Source organism: Coturnix japonica, chromosome 1 (assembly GCF_001577835.2).
Source record: "Coturnix japonica isolate 7356 chromosome 1, Coturnix japonica 2.1, whole genome shotgun sequence".
Classification (NCBI taxonomy): Eukaryota; Metazoa; Chordata; class Aves; order Galliformes; family Phasianidae; genus Coturnix; species Coturnix japonica.
The window spans coordinates 135,618,165-135,639,046 of record NC_029516.1 but is presented as its reverse complement, the minus strand read 5'-3'; the positions used below and the strand labels follow the sequence as shown (position 1 = coordinate 135,639,046).

Below are 20,882 nucleotides of genomic sequence, written 5' to 3'. Positions count from 1 at the left end.
AGTGACTTTTCTTTTTCAATAACATGTATAAAAACTATATCAATAACTGTTCATAATACAGTTATTTAAAAACAATTTGTGAAATAAAACAAAGCTATTGTTTCATACACTTTTTAGAGGATAAAAACAGGGTAAAATTGTATTCTAACCATTCAGTTTACAGAGAAAATAGCTAGTGACTTCCCCTACTAAATGAAGTGGGTACCTTGTTAACAGGGGATGCAGAGAGGGTAGAGATTCTGAATTCTACTTTGCTTCAGTCTTTCATGCTAAAACTAGCCCTTGGGAATCCCAAACTCTGGACATAAATGATAGAATCTGGGTAAAGGAAGACTTCATGTTGGTTGAGATAGATCTGGTCAGGGAGTGTCTAACCAAAATCAATGTACACAAATCCATGGGCCCTGATGGGATAAGTCCATGTGTGCTGAGGGATCTGACAGAGGTGATTGCTGAATCACTCTCTATTGACAGGCCTTGGAGAACAAGAGAGGTGCCTGAAGATGGGAGGATAGCCAATGTCACTCCAGTCTTCAAAAAGGACAAGAAGGAGGATGTGGAAAACTACAGGCCAGTCAGCCTCACCTCCATTCCTGGAAAGGTGATGAAACAGCTTGTTCTGGATGCCATCTCCAAGCAATAGAAAGAGAAGGTTATCAGGAGTAGTCAGCATGGGTTCACCAGGGGGAGGTCATGCTCAACCAACATGGTAGTTTTCTGTGATGTCATCAGTGGTTGGCTGCGTGGGGGGAGAGAAGTGTATGCTGTGTACCTTGATTTCAGCAAGGCTTTTGACAACATCTCCCACAGAATCCTTGCTTTGAAACTTAGAAAATGTGTGATAGATGACTGAATGCTGAGGGAGACTGACAACTGGCTGACTGACAAAACTCAGAGGGTTTTGTCTGAACATCAGTGGTTCAGAGTCTGGCTGGAGGCTGGTAACTAGTGGTGTCAGTGCTAACTAGGGGGTCAATGCTGGGTTTGGTCTTGTTCAACATCTTTATCAGTGACATTGCTGAGGGAATAGAAACCACCCTCAGCAAGTTTGCTGATCATAGAAAGATGGAAGGAATGGCTGACACACCTGAAAGCTGTGCTACTGTTCAGCATGTTCTAGACAGACTGGAGAGTTGGGTGGGGAGGAACCTGATGGGGTTTAACAAGTGCAAGTATAGAGTTTTGCCACCAGGGATGAATAACCACATGCACCAGTACTGTTTAGGAAATGACCTGCTGGAGATGAGTTCTTGTGGAGCACAGCAGGCTGGCCATTAGCCAGCAGTGTGTCCCTTTCCCAAGAAGGCCAATCAAATCCTGGAGTACATTAAGAAAAGCATGGCCATTAGGTCTAGGGAGATTATCCTTCCCCTCTACCCTGCCCTGGTGAGGCTACATTTAGGATGCTGTGTTCAGTTCTGGGTTCCCCAGTTCAAAAAAGACAGGGAGTCCAGCGGAGGGCCACAAAGATGATTAAGGGCCTGGAACATCTCCCATATTGAGGAAAGACTGAGTAACTTGGGTCTGTTCAGCCTGAAGGAGGATCTGATAAATGTTTATAAATATCTAAAGGCAGGTGGGAGGCAAATGGATGAGGCCAATCTCTTCATGATAGTATGTAGCAATAAGACAAGAAGGAATGGCCTAAAACTTGAACATAGTAAGTTCCATAATAACATGTGGAACAACTTATTTACAGTAATGGTGATGGAGCACTGGAACAGGTTGCCCAGAGAAGTTGTAGAGTCTCCTTCTAAGGAGAAATTCAAGACCTATCCAGACACCTATCTGTGTGACCTATTGTAGAGTACCTGCATTAGCGAGGAGGTTGGACTCACAGGTCTTTTCAGGTTTCTTCCAAATCCTGTGATTTTGTGTTTCTGTGATTCTGTGATAGTGACAGATTTTCAGACATATTATCATGAAATCTTTTACAGATAATGTTAGGAAACTAGTTCACATGGAAGATAGGCAGAAAGAAGCAAGAAGTCAAGTAATTCAAAGGTTTGTGTTACAGTTCAATTGCAGATATGCTTATATACAATTATTAAAATTAATATTAAAGAGTGGGAACAAAATTAAATGAAGCAATAAAATAGGGAATCTTACTAGAGGCATATTTTTCAATGTTTAATAGGAAACAGAGTACAAAACTGTCTCATGAGAAAATCTGATTTTTTCCATATTCAAAGTAAAACCAGAAAATAATAAGTAGTCTTGATTTGTCCATTTTTTACATTTTTAATATGTATGCATTTTCAGCATGCCTTTAGAACACTTAAAATACTTTGTCTGTTTTTTGAACCTAAAAAACAGGTGCAAGATTTTGTGCAAATATATTGGAAAGATATGTTATTGTGTATTTTGATTCTTAAAATACTTAGAAATATTAATAGCAATATCTATGTCAGCATGTTACTAACTTGTAGTTAAGGGAAACTTACACTTTGAAAGTCATAGAACTATAAATAAAGAACCTAGGATTGTAGTCAGACCAATTATTAGAGTATTTATTAGACATATCATGTGTCTTCACTTTGGACCTTAAGCTGGTCTGTGATTGCACCAAGCTAAAAGGCAGTGTGAATTTTTCTCTTTTGAATCCTGCCTCAATGCTCCATGCTATTTTGCTTCTACAAGGTGTCACACTACATCTCTCATCCAAATCAAAACAAATTTTCAGAAAATACTTCAGATTATGAAGTTCATATGATGCACTTTGTTTGATTCTTCCTTATAACTCATACCCAAAACTGCATGTTTACCATAAAAACATATTTGTCTTAAAAGACGGGAAAATTAACTTAAATCCAGTCTTTCCTGAAATAGATAGTATTAGTTAGGTTTTGGTTTTGTTTGTTTGTTTGTTTGTTTTTCAAATAAAACATATTTGCATTTGTGTATGTTGCTGTGTTTATGTACTTGTAGATGCATTTACCTATATACACACGTTTGCTTACATCTGTTTTTAGCAATGAATGAAAGCAAATTCAATTAACTCTTGTTACTGTGTGGCATATTGATACTGAGTTTCTGAATAGTGGTAAATAATTATGTTGTAAAAAATTACACTAAGTTTGGAATTTTTGTTAAAAAATATTTTACTCTTGAATAATAATATAGGGATTTCTAACTTTTTATTTATTTATTTATTTATTCTTGACATTTCTAAAATTTTCTTTGAAATTGTCAGTCCTTGTTGAAGAGTTTCAGCCACTCTGAATGTTGGACAAAGTAGATGTGATTTACTATGGGTTTAACAGCCTACAGGTGTGTCCACTACATAGTATGGTGTCCTGTGCAAAACCATCTGAGCTGGTTAGGCAGAATATGGTAGTCATGAATTTTGAACTCTATCAGCTCTAGTCTAAACAGCGCCCTGTTTGCATGACTATACTGTTTTTACGTGTTGAATTAATATCCTCAAAGAATGCTACATTAACTCAGGAAAACCTAGGACTTCAGCTATTCACATATCTCCAGTCAGTGCTACCTCTATCATTTTGTAGTAGAAAAATATCTAAGGCTTCTGCAAAGGCTGTAGGAACTTTTGTACTGCACTGATTTAATTTTCCTTCAGGTTAAATTAAATACAGTTATCAATCCATGTTCTGCAGTTATGCTATCTTGTACACAGTACAGAGGTGAAAAGCAAGAACAGAATTTCATGTTCTGGATTTGTGCTAGACTAAATAAGAAATTAATAATAACAAATAATAGACATCTAACAGAAATGTCTCAAAGAACTGTTTTTTCTAACTGCAAAAACAGTATTTTTTTTTATAAAAACCATACAAAATTAATATTTTATTAATTAATTCAGTGCAGTTATTCTAAATTGTGAGAATTTTGCACTAAATATTCAGACATTATTTGCTGTTTGTTTGTTTGTTTGTTTAATTGATATTTCCTCTCTTTTAATGTTGATTAAAAGGCAGGAAGAAATTTTACATCAGTTTATTCTAGAGGAACCTGGAGATCTGCAGATTACAAGGAATGAGCAGAAAGCAAAATTTGACTTAATTTTTTTTATTTAAATTAAAAAGTTGGTGACTCTGAGAGTTGTACAAAACCCTGATTAAGAGAGCCAGCACTAGTTGACATGAGTCAGTATCAGCAGAAAAGGGATCACTGGAAGTTTTTATCTGAACTTGCACTATAAGTTTACTCATTCACCAAACACAAAAAAAATATATATATTATCAAACATTCTTTGGTATCATAGGCAATCCTAATTCTGGCATATATGATCTCTATTATGAATGATTATTCTCTGTCCTAGTGTTCATTAATCATGAGAAAAGACAAAACAGAGGAACAGTATGCAACAGAACACTTTATTAATGCATGTTGGTCACAGGCATTTTAGACATTGGTTAGTCCAAACTGGGAACACAGGGAAGAAAAAAAAAAAAGAAAAATAAAAAGAAAAAAAGAATGAAAAAGAAAAGAAGAGATGTTTCTAAATGCAAAAAGTTGCTAACAAAAACATTACTCCTAATGACATTTTTTTTAAAAGCATGCTTGGTAATTACTGCTTTACATATTAAATAATTTATGAATTGCACATTTTCTTTTCTCTATTATAAATTGCATGTTGATTGCTGGGATAAATACACCTTTTCAGAAACAGAATAGTAGCTGTCTAATAGTTATTCACTGTAAAGTAAGGCATCAAGTCCTAAGGTCTTAGTATTTAATCTCTGTAAAGAGAGAGGTTCTTCCAAAAGACAATTTTCTTCTTAATGAGATAGCCCTGTAATGGAAAAAAAGAAACATCTCAAATTTCCTGATCTTTCCTTCTTCTGTGTAAAAGAATGCCCAACATCCCATCATCTGTTGAAGAAAAGTTGTCTGTCATTGGATGTTTTTACAGCTACTTGACTAGAAGTCTAGACAACTAGCTTAGAATGTCTTTTTTCTTTTTCTTTTCTTTTCTTTTCTTTTTTTTTTTCTTTTTTTTTTTTTTCCCTTTTAATATGAAAGAAGTATCATCATAAAAGCACAATGTAATTATTATGTAATTTGAATAACTGCACCATTTAAGGTTTTGTCTTAGGTACCGCTGTTTACTACTATTAGGATTCTTTGATCTTTGTTTTTCCTTCCTTGGCTTTCCTTAAAATAGAGATAAAAGTTTTACTGATAATATGCTTTACTTTTGCTCTCTTTGGTAACAAGTTTAGCTGTATTAAGCACATGGAAAAACTGTTCAACTCTTCTTAGGTCTTGGCAGGACATGACTGTTTTCACTCAGAAACCTCCTAAACTTATAAGAACCATAGAACCATGATGACTATGGTACATTAAACCACTATTACTAGAACACAAAAGTTTTTTGTTTTTTTTGTTTTTGTTTTTGTTTTTTGTAAAAAAAAAAAAAAAAAAAAAAAAGCATACTAGACTTACTAGACAAATTTCATTAGATTCCGACTTGGACTTTCCTTAATCAAGGAATGATAGAACAAAGGAAAAGTCTTTATTCTTTGTTTAAAGGCAAGATGAAGCTGCAAATCATCTACAGATACACTTTTAATATATTATAGTGTCTTTCAAGAATACAAATATGCCTTTCTAAAAGAAGTCTTTTTATGTCTGCAGTCTTTTCCTGATTATAATGTTCCCTGTGGATAAAAGGAATTAATTAGTTTATCAGGGGCAATACATGATCTACCATAGTCTAATAAAGTCTAATAATATAGCCTCAGTCATAGATAGTCCTACTGTAAGTAGAGAATATTTTTGTGGACCTGTTAGAAACTGAATGACAATGCTTTTCTTTGAATTGAGACATATAGCTTTTATTTTTTATTTTTTTATTTTTAATAATTCATCTGGTTTCACTTCATTTATGTACTGGTTACCATAAAACTGAAAAGTATACATTTTCTCTTCAGATCTGATGTAGAGAAAGTTTCAGTTTTTCTTTTGATGGAATAGAGAAGATTGGTAAATGTAGATGTCTATTTTTGTGAGTTCTCTCCTGACATTCTAAGCAGACCAAAAAGATCATTTTGAGTTGTCATAGGATTTAGTAAGGAGAGTCATGAAAAAGAGCTGGGCAGGGGTTGTGAAAAATACAAGTATATGTGCAGGTGAGCTCTGTCTAGTAGAAAAATCTTGGTTGTCATGTGTGGTCATGCCTCATGGAAAACATTATACTTTTATACTTTTTTGCCTTACCTTGCTTTAGCTCACAGCTGGAGTTCATCCAGAAATTTTGCTTACAATGGAAAATGCAAAGGTTACCAAATCTGTGGTGAATATGAAGGCTATATCAGCACAGCAGGGCTATGTGACACGCTGGAGAAGCGGGCAGTGATTTCATAAGAGAATCAGCCTACAGTTTCAGACACATTTAAAAGAAAACTGGATTCAGCTTATAAGTTTCTAAGGCTGTTCTGCACATCTTCTGGTATATGAAAAGATGCATAAATAATAAGCTAAAAGATACAACACAAAATATTTGGATGAACAATAGTTTATTTCATGCAAGCAGATGGAACTCAATAGGGATACCATTGTACATAAAAAATGGCTCCTGATGTCTGTACTGAAGAAACTGAATTATACCTCTAGAATATGGCCAACTGAGTAGTTCTTTGAGCTCCACTGACTGCATTTTTTAAATCACTATTCATTAAAACCGAAACAAAAAAATAAAAACCAAAACAAACAAAACAAAATCAGCACAATAACAAGAACAGAAACAATAAAAATACAGCTTTTAAATTACTAAACTACACGTAGTCACCTAACTTCCAATATTTTCTCTTGAAGTGATTCTCACTCCCAGACTTTATTCATTGGTATGAACACAAAGAACCAGAATTGTTTTATATGCCCTGAGCAGAAGCATAGTAAGAGATTCTTCAGTGTACACACAGACTTTGGTGAAGATCTTCATGTTTCCTTAAAAGAATTCTGTGAGAAAGCCATTTTTCATCATAACAAGAAAGCTATATTACACAACAAGTGCTCCAGAGGCCAGGAACCACATAGATTGCTTTCCTCTGCACTGGCTGTGAAACTGATGTCCTCTTATATTTGTGTGACCCACAGGTTTCCCTTTAGCATACCACTCCCTCTTTATCTATTAATCAGAAAGAAAGCCTAAAGTGACTTGATCCAGCTAGTCATCTACAGTACACACATATCTGCATCTGGTCAACGTTTTTTTCATTCTTCAGTCCTCTTTAGAGTCTATCGTATTGTTTGGAAATATTTGTTTCTTTCTAAAAAAGGTACCTGAAATAGACTACATGAATTGTTCAACAGAATTTTTTTGTCATTGCTTACAAGGAAGGACATCCAGACAAATAGCTCAAATGTAGATGATCCCTTCAGAACAGACTTCTCTAGTCAGTTGAGATGAACACACTAATTGTTCTTGTCTTTAATAAATTTGTCATAATACAAACAATGCTTAGGGTTGTGAGTTTGAAGCTTATGATATTAATATCACTGTACAGACATCTATAAGAAGAATGAAAGTAAATAAAGAAAGGAACCTGAAGATTCTGGGGAAAAACAAAAACAAAAACAAGGACTGCTTGGTCTACTTAGTAAAATTTAAAAAGCTGAAATATTTTCTTGCAATTTTTTAAAGTCCTTTTACACTAAAAATCATTAAATGCTAAAGACTAGTGAAAGTCATTTGCAGGTTTTGTCGGGTAGCCAACTTTGACAGCAAAAGTAGTTTTCATAGAATAAACAGAGTCCATGAATTTATTTATTTTCCATACATACTATAACATTTTTATCTGAGCAATTAATAATTTAAAATATAATTTCAGTGTTTTCACTTAAAGATGACAGATATCCTGGGGAAGATATGTTAGAGCATTTATAAGTAGACACAAAAAGACAAGGAAACTGCTTACAGCTAAGATTTTTTCAACTTCAACCAAAATAAGACTCTTAAATCCGTTTTTATAGATTAAGTCTTTAACCTGTCAACTCAATTTGCATTCAATATATATTTTCTTTTATAGACTGAAATTTTATTTAAAAGCTTAAGTATACTTACACACTGGATGTGTGTAGATGGCATAAACTGGTGAGGATGCATCTTGAGAACTGTGTTCAGTTTTGGGCTCCTCATTACAAGAAAGACATTGAGGCCCTGGAACATGTCCAGAGAAGGGCAATGAAACTACTGAGGGTCTGCAGCACAGGTCTTATAAGGAGCGCCCCAGAGAGCTGGGATTGTTTAGCCTGGAGAAGAGGAGGCTCAGGGGAGACCTCATTGCACTTTACAACTTCCTGAAGGGAGGTTTTGATGAGGAGGGGCTTGGCCTCTTCTCCCAGGCAACAAACAGGAGCCAAGCAAATGGCCACAAGTTGTACCAGAAAAGGTTTGGATTAGTCATCAAGAAAAACTTTTTCTCTCAGAGAGTGGTCAGGCAATGGAATGGCCTGCCCAGAGAGGTGGTGGAATTGCTGTCCCTGACAGTATCCAAGAGGTATCTGGATGAGGAGTTATGAGATCTGGTTTAGTGTCTTGTGGTAGCTATGGTAATGGGAGGATAGTTGGACTAGATGATCTTGTATGTCCTTTCTGACCTTGTGATTCTATGATTCTATAAACAGTCAGGGTCTCTGGCCATCAATGCCAGCTTATAAAGATATAAACTAAAAGCTTATATTTTGAAGAGAAGATTTAAATGCCTTTTATTCTATTCAGAGAAATATTTAAAGGATGTCTTTAAATTAGCTGATGGGTGAACAAAATGTCAAAAAGTGGTGTAAAACAGTGCAAAGCAGAAACATTTACTGAGAATATGGTAAGGAAGATTCTCACACTTCTCCACAAAAATCCTGGAGTCCACCACAAGGGCTTATACAAGAAGCTTTGGTTCTTTAGAGTTACATTAACCATCTTAATATCTACTAGAATAGAAATGTATCATGAAAGAAGTGATTCAGATTGCATTTGGGGTAGTGTGCCCAGTTTTGAACTTTTCTTTACAAGCAAGATACTGACAATATGCAGCAAGTTTGCCTGGGAGAGAACCACTAAAGTGATCTGAAGATAGGAGAATGATCTATGAGAAAGTAGTTCAGATTTGCTAAGATCTTCTTGGAGTCACACAGTTGGTAAGACAAGAAGTTACATAAGCAGTCTTACATAAGAAGAATTCTATTTAGATATAAGAAAGATATACACTCAGTCTTTATAATAAGCATAACTAAGCCTTAGAACAAGTTGCTTGGATGGACTGTATAATCTGCACTCTTGGAAATACACAGAACTCAACTGGGCAGTCCTATAGCTTTGAATCTAGTTGTAGTTCCGAAGTGAGTGAAAGTTTGAGCAGATATTTCCTTTTAGTGGCATCCAGAGCTCCTTCCCATTTCAGTTTTATAAAGTGGAGGTATCTATATCAATTTTTTGAATGAATTGTATGTGAACAATCATGTGAGTGTTAGTATATAGTAGATTTCCCCATAACAATAAAATTGTATTATAAGTGGGAACTACTGGAAGTGAACAGAAAATCATGTAAAGAAAGAGACAATGCATTCAAGAGTTAAAGCTGATTTTTTTAGTTATTATCTGGAAAATCAGGAGAATGCTTCAGTAGTTTGGACAAGTTTACCAAATAAGAGTTAATTTCAGAGGAAAGACTCTACTTCATCCAGGCAGTAAAAATTTTAACTGTTAACTGTATTTGCTAGACAATGTAATAATATGGTACAAATAAGAAGTATAAAAGTGAATACAGTGGGAGTGTAACATGTATTGGCTATTGAGGTTGCAAGAATAAGGGAGGGAGAAAAAGGAAGCTCCCAAAAGTAATAATAGATTTTTTTTTCTAATTAATTTTTAAATAAAGGAATTAATAAGCATATATACATATTTATTTATGTGTCCTAATAATTTGTTAATTAATACGTGAATGATTGTATCCATTTTCTGCCATACTGGGAGATGAGTGGGAGAAAGCAGCTCAGCAGAAAGGAATGTGGGGCTGTTCTTAGACAGCAGGCTAACCAGAGTCAGTAGGGTGAAGCTGAGAAGGCAAACACAGTTTTGGGGTGTATTAGGCAAAGCATAGCCAGCCAGTCAAAAGAGTCAATTCTTCTGCTATTCCTAGCTTTACCGTGGCCTTATCTTGAATATTACATGCAGTTCTGGGCTCTGTGAAATATAAAGTGATGTGAAGGTACTTGAAAGAATCCAGAGGGCAAAAAGGACTGGGAAGCACGTCCTAAGGGGAGACCCAGAGGACACTTTATTTGTGTAGTGCAGAGGAAAGGAAGCTAAAAAGTGACCTCATTGTTCTCTACAATTTCTTGAGGAAGGGAAATGGTGAGGGAGGTGCTGGAGGGAAGTGATTGGATACCGGAATGGCACAAAACTGTGCTGGAGTAAGCTGATGCTGGACATTAAGAACAATTTCTGTATTGTGAGGGTGATCAAACAGTGGAAAAGGTTCCCTAGCAGAGTGATTGATGTCACATCAATCATTACAATCAATCACTTGTGTCTAAATTTTCAGTTACTCTTGAAGTGGTCAGGCTGCTGGACTCAGTGGGTAATCCTTGTAGGTAGGTTGCTTCCAACTGTTTTACTTTGTTCTTTTCTATTCTATTGTATCATGAGAATGAAGAAGTATTAATGTAAGTAATTAATTAAAGAATAAAGTCAGAAATGATAAGTGGTTGAGTAGTGTCTATTATTTTTTTCGTTCTGAATATGCTATGTGAATTTTCCAGTCATAAATATAATCTGTGAATAATGTTTTCATTCATTTATGATCCTATACTTCATCTATTTAATATAGTAAAAATAAATAAATAAATAAATAAAACAATTCTTTCCTATTCATCAAAGCTAATATTTATATGTAACTGAAAAAGAAAGATCAATCTGCTGTATGTTTTTATCCAAGAAACATAATTAGTCTGCTCCACTGCCATAAATAATTAAGAAGGGCATTTTAAGAGAAAACAATATATTACGGGCTAATTAAAGTTTTGGAACCCATACGACAAGCTATATTTTTTGTGTTACAGTTAAATATTTTGAGAGTCAGGGTCAGGATTTTCTGAAGGTCTCATTATTTGTAATTCATATATAGTCTACAATACATCTTTTTAAAGTGACATTTTTAGACTATTTTGAATGCTTTGTATTTCTTAGTAAAAATGCAGATTTGTTTCTGCTTGCATTTTAACGTTTTTATGCCACATTTGTACTCTACAAGATAACTTCTTGTGCGATATAAAAATCTAGAGCTCAATTAACTTTGAAGCCGACATGAATGAGAAAACCTCATTTCCAAAGAATATTGCCAATAGCACTTATATATTGTCAATTTTCTTTCATATTTTAACATCTGTGGATAACACAAATTAAAGCAATTTTTCTGCATTCAAATTATTCAGATCCATTTGGTCTTTTTTTTTTTTTTGTCATTTATGCATGAATAATGATGTATACAAAATCTGTGCAAATATTGACTTTCTTCTATTTCATTCACACTATGTGGAGTAGCACAGTTTTTAGACTTTTATAAGACCTATCTTACTGAAAAAAAATATATATATATCCCTCACTTTACAATTAGCTTGCTGTTCCCGTGCATTTTTTTTTCTGAAGTTGTAACTTTTAGGAAATTTCTATTCCTCTGTCTTCTTGTTGCTTCTTACTGTCTTTTATCTCCTCATCCTACCTATGTTTTAATGGTAGGGACTATCTATTAATTTTAATTTCAAGTATGGAGTCTTCCGATAATCAGTAAATGTAACATTTAAGTTTAGGAATTTTATGAACATTTGTGTTTCAGGATGAATACCAAATCAAGCCCAGACTGTATTTTGTCAATATTTGAAATATTTGTACTCCAGTTGAGCTCTCATTTGAAATTCACAGTAAGTCATTGAATCACCAAAGTTGGAAAAGACCTACAAGACCATCCAGTTCAACTATAGAATCACAGAATCATAGAAAGGCTTGGGTTGGATGGAACCTCAAGGATCCTCTGAATGTCTTGCTGGTCTTCCTCCAAACTTTACATCTCTCTTGACCACTGGGCAACACTTTGCCTAATGCAGCCAGGAATGCTACTAACCTTAGTGGCACCCTGTACTGCATCTGGGATTATTTCTCCCCTGGTACACATCTTTGCACTTCTCCTTGTTGAATGTAATGAGATTCTTGTCAACCCATCCTTCTGGCCTATCAAGGTCCTTCTGAATGGAAGCAGAGCCCACTGAAGAATCAGCAACTGCCTGCAGTAAATTTACTGAAGAGACACCCTACCCAATCATTCAGGTCATTAATGACTGGAATCAGTATTGAACCCTGGGGTTCTCTGCTTATTATGGGCCTCCAACTAGACTTTGCTCTGCTGACCAATACCCTCTGGGCCTAGCTATTCCATCATGTTCCCAGGGATCGAGGTGTAGCTGATTGGCCCATAGATCCCTGGGTCCTCCTTCCTGCCCTTCTTGAAAATTAAAGTGACATTTTCATTCCTTCACTCTTCAGACGCTTCTCCCAGTTGCCACAAGTGAGCAGAGACTGTGGAAAATAGCCTTGTAATCATGTCTTCTAGCTCCCTAGAGCTGGGGGGGGGGGGGGGGAAGGAAATATATTTGAAATATTTATTAGATAGGGTGTCCTCATGACATAAAAAGAAGAAAAAGAAAAAGGAAAAATGGCAACCATAACAAAAATTGCACTAGAGGTTACCAACAACCTGAATTCATCCTATCTGCATAAGTCAGAAGTATGTTTATGTTGCTACAAAGCCTACACTGATATGACCAGCACATTAAACCACCACTACCTTTGGGCAAAGGTAACTGCCTTTAAATTGATTACAGCAATTTATCCTCTTAAAATTTCAGCAGAGGCAGTACAGAATATAGCAAGTTTGACAGATTCTATGTTTTCCATCAAAATGCAGCTGTTCTGGTCAAATAAGCTGTTGATTCTGCAATATTTGAAGCATTTGGCTTGAAGTACCTTCCTAAACTTTAGAAATCTGTCTGTCAGAAACACTATGGTAAAATGATTTCAGTTACAACCCTTCCCCTTGCAACGTAATTCCAACTCAGTAATACCATTTTTTTGTTTGTTTGTTTGTTTTTTAACCCTCTATCTTCAAAATCACTGTCATGTTGCCCTATAGTAAAGTGCCCTGATTCCACCCTTCTTGTTTGGAAGTTCTGTCACTTACCTCAATTCTCCACTCAGAGCAGTAGTTCAGTTTGTTTTGTAGATAACTCTTTTATCATTCTCTTTTTAAAGTTTAACATTAATTCTTTACTGATAACTTTTCTTTTAACAGACTGCTCACTTTGAGGAAGAATGTTTAAAATTTCAGTTTCCTGAGATAATTCAAATATCTTCTCCAGTCTTGCTTATTTCCATTGCTAAGTCTCCTGCAGGCAGAGATTATGATTTTTAAGAACTTTCCAGCCTTAGCCGACTTGTATCTTCATTTCTATCCACGAAAAAGCTAAGTATATCTGTTGACATTACTATTCAACCTGAGAATCTTCTAAATGCCACTGCATACAAGGAACTTCTAAGGATGAAAGACTAGAAAATATCTAAATAGAATAACTTCGGATGAAGAGGTATAAAACTATGATTCCCTCACTGTTCTCTGCCCCCCAATAGGTTTAAGGGACAGCGTAATCAAAATATTTATAAATCATAATTATAATAATTTATATATATTTTATAAAATATATTTAATTTATTTATAAAATATATTTATAATTATATATAATTATAAATTAAAGACTTCAGATGAGTCAATTAATTAACTGTTAATAGAAAAGGAAATTCTTACTAGTTACCTTACTCAAGTGTAAATGAAAATGAATGGTAAATGGTGGTCTGATTACAAGCCTGGAAGATACTAGGAATTCTGGACATGAGAATCATCAAAAGAATACCATATAGCAAAAGAAAACAAAAGGAAAACAGATATATACATATATTTATATAAAACTACATATATATTCAGCTACAGAAAATTGATTTAAAAATCTAAAGTTTATTATGCTAGGGTGTTTGTTCTATCCACAAACCCCGCTAAAAAGACTGTCTCCTTCTTTCCTGTTGCTCCCTTTTAGAAAGGCTTCTATCAGGTCACCTCACAGCCTTCTCTGAGCTGAGCTGAACAGCCACAGCTCTCTCAACCTTCCTTCATAGGAGAGGACTCTCTAGCACAGAGTAGAGCGGAAAGATATATTCAGTTTTGGGCTCCTCACTACCAGAAAGATGTTGAGGTCGTGGAATGCGTACAGAGAAGAGTAACAAAACTAGTGAGGGGTCTGGAGAACAAGTCTCATCAGGAGCGCCTAAGGGACCTAGGATTGTTTAGCCTGGAGAAGAGGAGGCTTAGGGGAGACCTCATTGCACTCTACAGCTTCCTGAAGGGAGGTTGTGATGAGGGGAGGCTTGGGCTCTTCTTCGAAGCAACAAACAGGACCTGAGGAAATGGCCACTATTTGTAACAGTAAAGGTTTAGATTAGACAGAAGGAAAATATTTTTCTCTCAGAAAGTGGTCAGGCACTGGAATGGTCTGCCCTGGGAGGTGGTAGAGTCACCGTACTTGACAGTGTTCAAAAGGCATTTGGGTTAGGAGCTATGAGATCTGGTTTAGTGGTTTCTGGTAGCAATGGTAATGGGAGGACAGTTGGACTAGATGATCTTGTAGGTCCCTTCCGACCTCGCGATTCTATGATTCTATGATTCTATGAAGATGACCTCCCATGACCTGCTGACCACACTTCTTTTGAAGAAGAAGTACCTAGCACAGGATACATTGCTGGCTACCATGCAGCTTCCCATCCACCAGTATCCCCAGGTCTTTTTCCGCAGGGATGCACTCAGTCCTTTTATCCCCCAGCTTGTATCGGCAGTGAGAGTTGCCTCGACCCATGCGCAAGACTTTGGATTTGTTGAACTTCATGAGGTTCACCGGGCCCACTTCTTGAGCCTGTGTAAATCTCTCTGGATTGCATCCTGTCCATTGGGCACAGCTTGGTGTCACCAGCAAGCTTGCTGGGAATAGACTAGATCCCACTGTCAATGTAATTAATGAAAATATTAAACATTATGAGTTCGAACACTGATCCCTGGGGGGCACCACTCATTACTGATGTCCATCCAAACATGGATCCATTGACGATAACTCTGGATTTGATCTTGCGACTGGTTCAAAACCAGTAACACAGCTTAGCACTAAAAGATGCAATCATTGATAGGGATACTGCATGTGAAGTGCAAGGTCATGTCTAAACCTCATGTATAGAAAACACAACAGTGTTATTCAAATAAAAACACTCCAATCATTCCCTAGATTTCAGTCACCAAATCTTCAGTGATTCTAAAGGTTGGCATGTTATTTATATTATTCTCCTCTTTAGTTCAATTTGATAGAGATTCAAAATAAAGAAAGGCTTCACATTATATATAAAAGTTAATATACATGTCTTTCAGGTTTTGGAGTTTAGTACCCATTTTATCATTTCAGCATAATATTACATAAAGAATATTGAGTTCATTATACTCTGAGAGACTGAAATTTTACTTGCCTGATACTCTTTGCAATAATACATGTTTTCTGCAGCTGCTAACACTTGATTTTTTTTTCCTCTTTATTTTTTCCTCTGCTTCTAGTAACATTGCAGACCAGTTTCTATACAATTCAGAATGCAGAACACGTTGTGACTGCCAATGTGCTTCTTTTTTTCCCTAACACTGTGTTTTTCTACCCTGAATGAAACACTAAAAATTATTTATTCATCTAGGTACTGTCTTACTTATTTTGTTTTTTAACAAAGCCTTAAAAGCACCATAACTTCATGTTTTCTTCTCCTTAATAAATAAACAAATAAATAAATAAAATAGGGTCCCACCTGTCTGTCTCCTGATGACTTTTGATGGCTTCTATTCTGAAATATTATAACATTAAGAATTCAGTATGAGAAAGAGAATATCTACTGATCTTTGAATTGTTATTTTGAAACATTTCAATACAATCACAGAACAAACAAACAAAAAAAGGCTATCATATTATTAATCTTCTACGTAATGCAGACCAAGGTATTTGAACCTATATAAAGTTGAACTATTCCTGGTTGGTTATGTCTTACATATATACCAAATATACCTCTGGGTATATTTGTCTTGGCTTAAATTTAACAACTTGACACTAAATTATGTACCATTCAGTGATAAGTATCACTGTCAAGAAAGTAAGTGTTTCACATTTCTCATGGTCACCTACTGGTAGTTACATACAGTTATGTGTGCTTAGTAAAAGCAGATCATGTATCTTCAGAAGTGTTTTTCAAGCAATTGCATTCTTTTAAAATATTGTGGCAAATTTATACTCGGTTTTTTACATTAATAGAAGTCAGTGCAGGAGAAATAAATAACAATTCACTAAAAACTTTTAATGAAACGCATCTCTTCCAAGATATTCATTAAGAGGAAGAAAAGCTTTGTAATATCTTAAATCAGGAATTTCTAAATAGGATTGTGAAACACAATTAGAAACAAGATTTTAGCTTTATGTTCTTTCCTCTGATTTATCATAGATTCATAGACTTTTTGAGTTGGAAAGGATTTTTAGAAGTGTCATGGTTTTATGTTTTTTTGGTTACTGGTATTCTACATCATAACATCATGTAGTGCTTCAGTTCTGGGTACCTGTCCATAAGAAATGAAGAACTAAATTCCCCAGGGGGCTTTGCTTTTCTTTGCTCTTCTCCTTCACTTCTGCTCACTGCTGTCCACCCCAACTGTGCACATTACTTCAGTATCAGAGTAAGGCCTTCAGCTTTTTGGACAGTCTCACTCTCATTATATTTGATTTACTAGCTTCAGTTCTAATTATATTGTATTATAGTGTGTTGTCTTGCATTCTGATACCATATTAAGTAAATTAATTTGTTTCTTCTCAGATTGTTGCCGCTTTTTAAAACTATTTTGGGGTCCCCCATTTCCCTTTTCTGGAGGAGTGAATTTTGCAAAATATAATGATATATATATATTAAGATGCTATTATGGAAAAGGTTTTGTGAAAAAGGTCTATGTACTTTTTTCTTTTTCGTTTTTCTTCCTCCCTCCTGCTCCCCACTGCTATTTCCAGAATTTTGTTTTCTAAGAAATATCAAGAAGTGATCTCCTGTATTTTTATTTTTTTCTTTGCTTTAGGTTTTTACCATATAAGGTAGTGGAATTACATAGAATATGCAGAATTTCTTACAGAACAGAAGTATGATACTCGTTCAACTTTTATATTCACTATGTACTTAAACAGTCTTTTAATATTTATTTGATTTTATTTTTTTTTTTCAGGTGACACTGATAATTTTCTTTAAACTTTTATCCTGCCAAGTTCTTCAACACAATCTTTGACAAGCTGAATCACAGTATCATTGAATAATTTTGACTGAGGAGAAACAAACTAATTTACTTTGAATGTCTCCAGAGACAGAGCATCTATTATGTTTCTGAACCCAATGCAGTGTTTTGGTGCACTTATTGCAAAAAACGTTCCTAATATTCAATCTAAATCTCCATTATTTTAGTTTGAAATAATTTTTCCTTGCCCTGTCTCAACATATTTTGCTAAGGAGGCTATTCCTTTCTATCTTATTGTGCCCAAGTAGATGCTGAACGGCTCCTATCAGGTTGCCATGAAACCTCCTCTCTTCCGGGCTCAACATACCCATAACACTTAGCTTGTCTTTGTGAGAGAGGTGTTTCATCCCTTGGATAATTTTTCTATGGTTGGCTTTCTGGGATGCAGGGGTACATTACTGATTCATGTCCAGCTTCCCATTGACCACTACCCCCAAGTTCTTTTTGTCAGGGCTGTTCTCCATTCTTACATCCTCTAGCTTGTATTGATAATGGGAGTAGCTGATACCAGATGCATTAGTCACGTGGCACATTTAATAGTATAACAGAAATGAGAACAACAGGTTTTTTGTTGGTTATGTTGTTTTTTGTTTGTTTGTATCAAAGTGAAACTATTTAATATTTAACTCAAGATTTAAGAAAGCAGATTTATGCCTTCTTTTGTTAAATCCTTGACAATTTTCATAATTTTACGTAACTATATACAAGTACTTGGCTCTTCTTTTGACTGAAAAATCAAACATTTTTATGTATCTTCCAAATTCTGCAGTTTAGCAATTAGCTTGTCTGTAAGTCTGGCATTTGTTTATCCACTGTCCACAATTTAATATTGTATTTCAGATATGTTACAGGAATCTGTAGGCTAGCAATTTTCTGAAAATCCAAATTCTTAATATTTTTTTATTTCACATAGAAAGGTTCTGGCAGAAGCAACGCTACTTGCAAATCAAAATATGAATATAAAGTGCACAGAGTTGTTGGTTCACAACCTCAAGTATTGCAAACACTTTATCTTACTAAATTAAATGGATTTCTACTGAAATGCTGTGTGTTGACTGAACAACTAATCTAACTTTCATTGATGATGTAAAACCTCTACCAGAGGTCATTCTAAACTACATATAATACTCCATGTCCCTTAACGCTACGTCCCTTACGCATATCTGTGAAGGAAAAAATGTTTCAAGACAATGCATAATGTATTGTGAGCAAATCCATTCCTAGTTTGTAAGGTTAAATCTCATGTTTAGAAACTTTTCTATTTACTGCAAAAGAAGATCTTTTAATTCTTTCCAAGGCACAAGTGGAAAGAATTACTGAGTTCTAAAAATTTGGCTTGCATTTCTTTATTTTTGTATATGAAATGCTACCTAAGCTGTGAAGTATAACTATGCTTCAGCATAATGTATCATAGAGATTGCAATTAATATTTTCGAATGAAGCAAGGTAAATTAAGACAACTTTGCATATGTTCAATTTATGCAAAAGGATTTGCTTTAATACTTTATTTTTTCATTTTTTTCTGTGAAGAAAATCACCCTATACCAGATTTCCTGATCTGAACAAAGTTCTTTTATTCATCAAACCAAATCAGCTGTCCCTCCCACCCAGCTGAATGATGCAGAACTGTCACTTCCAGCAGTGGAAAAGAAGTGCAAGCAGAATGTTGTATGATTTATTTATTCTGGCTTCTAATGTCTTCTTGCAGCTGCTATGGTTTAAAGTCTTAGATACCTGCTTGACTCGGGTTTGAGATTAATATTTACTTCCTTGCAGTTTAACAAAAGAAAGACAAAAAGAGGAAAGAAAGGAAGAAATTTTCAGTGTTGTCCTGGTTTCATCTGGGACAAATTTCATTTTCTTTATAATAGCTGTTATGATGCTGTGTTATGGACTTAGAATGCAAATAACATTGATAACACTCTGAGGTTTTGGTTGTTGCTGAGCGGTTCTTATACTAATGTGAGGATGTTTCTGACTTCTCATACTACCTTGCTACAGAGAAGGCCCACAAGAACCTGGAGGAGGATGCAAGCAGGACAACTGACCTAAACTGACCAAAAAAATATTCCGTGCTGCCTGACATTGTTCTCACCAATACAATCAGGGAGTTGACTTGGAGACTGCCATTGCTGGCAATTCATTGCTGGTGGTGAGCAATTTTGTTGTACGTCACTTGTTTTTATTATTTTCTTTTTTTTTTCTCTCTCTCTCTCATTTAACTTACATAACATCCAATTTATTACCTGTACAATATAGGTGTGATGTTACAACAAAATAAAAATTTTATTTAGAAAGACTTCTAGTGTAGCTTCCACTTCATACATTTTTTTATGAACAATGTAGATATCTATAATTACTCCTGCTGCTGGTTATTCTCCAGAAAAGCATACATTTATAGAGACAACTCTCTGACCTGATTTAGACTGCTACAGTAAGATGCTTTTTTTTTTTTGCATGCTTTTTGCACTCTGTTGATTATAAACTGATGTCAGAAGTATGTACACCATGCTGTAAAAATCTAAAGATGCATTAAATCAATCCTGAAAGTTTAAGCAACAAAGATTTTGTGAAGCAAATCCATAGAATGGTTGAACTTAAAATTTAGACACCACATACTGCTTATTTTGCTGTATCCAATTCTAAATCAGTGGAACTTAGACTATCAATACAGCACAGGGAAATTGTAAATCATTTTCACTTGGTTGTATTGACAGTCTTACATCTGGCAGACAGGGGTTCAGAGAAACTTCCAGTTTTCCTCACAATGGCTCCCACCTATCTCTACTCCCATCTTTTAGAAAAAAGAAGGAAAAGTAAATGACTTCTATTTGGTACTAACTTTGATAATTTAAAAATGGAATGAAATGAAATAAAATAAAATAAAATAAAATAAAATAAAATAAAATAAAATAAAATAAAATAATTAAATTTTTAAAAAAACAAAACTCCTCTCATCAGCACATACTGATTTATATTTTCTCTGGCAAGCTTTGTTTTTTGTCAGCCAGCTGTATTTATTTCCGCAATAATTTTATTTTTAGTTACTTATCTGTGCCTATCTCATCAGGTCTGAGGATAAATAAAGTTTATATTGTTATTTTCAAATATGCAGAAGTATAATCCATGTGATAATTTTGCATTACAAGTCAGAGTTCCTTCAATTGCAAAAGGAATTTCTATCCTCATGTTCCTACTTACTCTATAACATTAGTGGTTCCTAAGTACTCCTTGAAGTAAAGTAAGCTGTACCAGCCTTGTATACAGAGCCCAGAAAATGGACTTTGCATTATTTTTGATATATATAGGATTTTTTTAAAATACTGAATATAATCCTTTTGATAATAATAGTGCCCATGGGAATTGCATCACCCTTGTAACATGATGAATGTTATGCAGCACATTGGAGTTTCAAATGATAGTGATATGATCAGTACTATTATTATTGTACTACCAGTTCAGTAACTAAATGAGGAG

The 20,882-nt window shown here is 34.9% G+C and overlaps 1 long non-coding RNA gene across 5 annotated transcripts in view; it reads left to right on the top strand.

Annotated features, from left to right (window-relative positions):
* LOC107308029 overlaps positions 1 to 20,882 on the top strand; it is a 133,484-nt gene that overhangs the window by 89,519 nt on the left and 23,083 nt on the right. For 4 of the 5 annotated variants that reach the window (XR_001552599.2, XR_004305918.1, XR_004305916.1 and 1 more), the window contains exon 2: positions 19,407 to 19,557. This is a non-coding gene — a long non-coding RNA (uncharacterized LOC107308029). Of the gene's footprint in view, positions 1 to 19,406; positions 19,573 to 20,882 lie in introns of all 5 variants that reach the window. The other variant, XR_004305919.1, reaches the window with a different exon arrangement.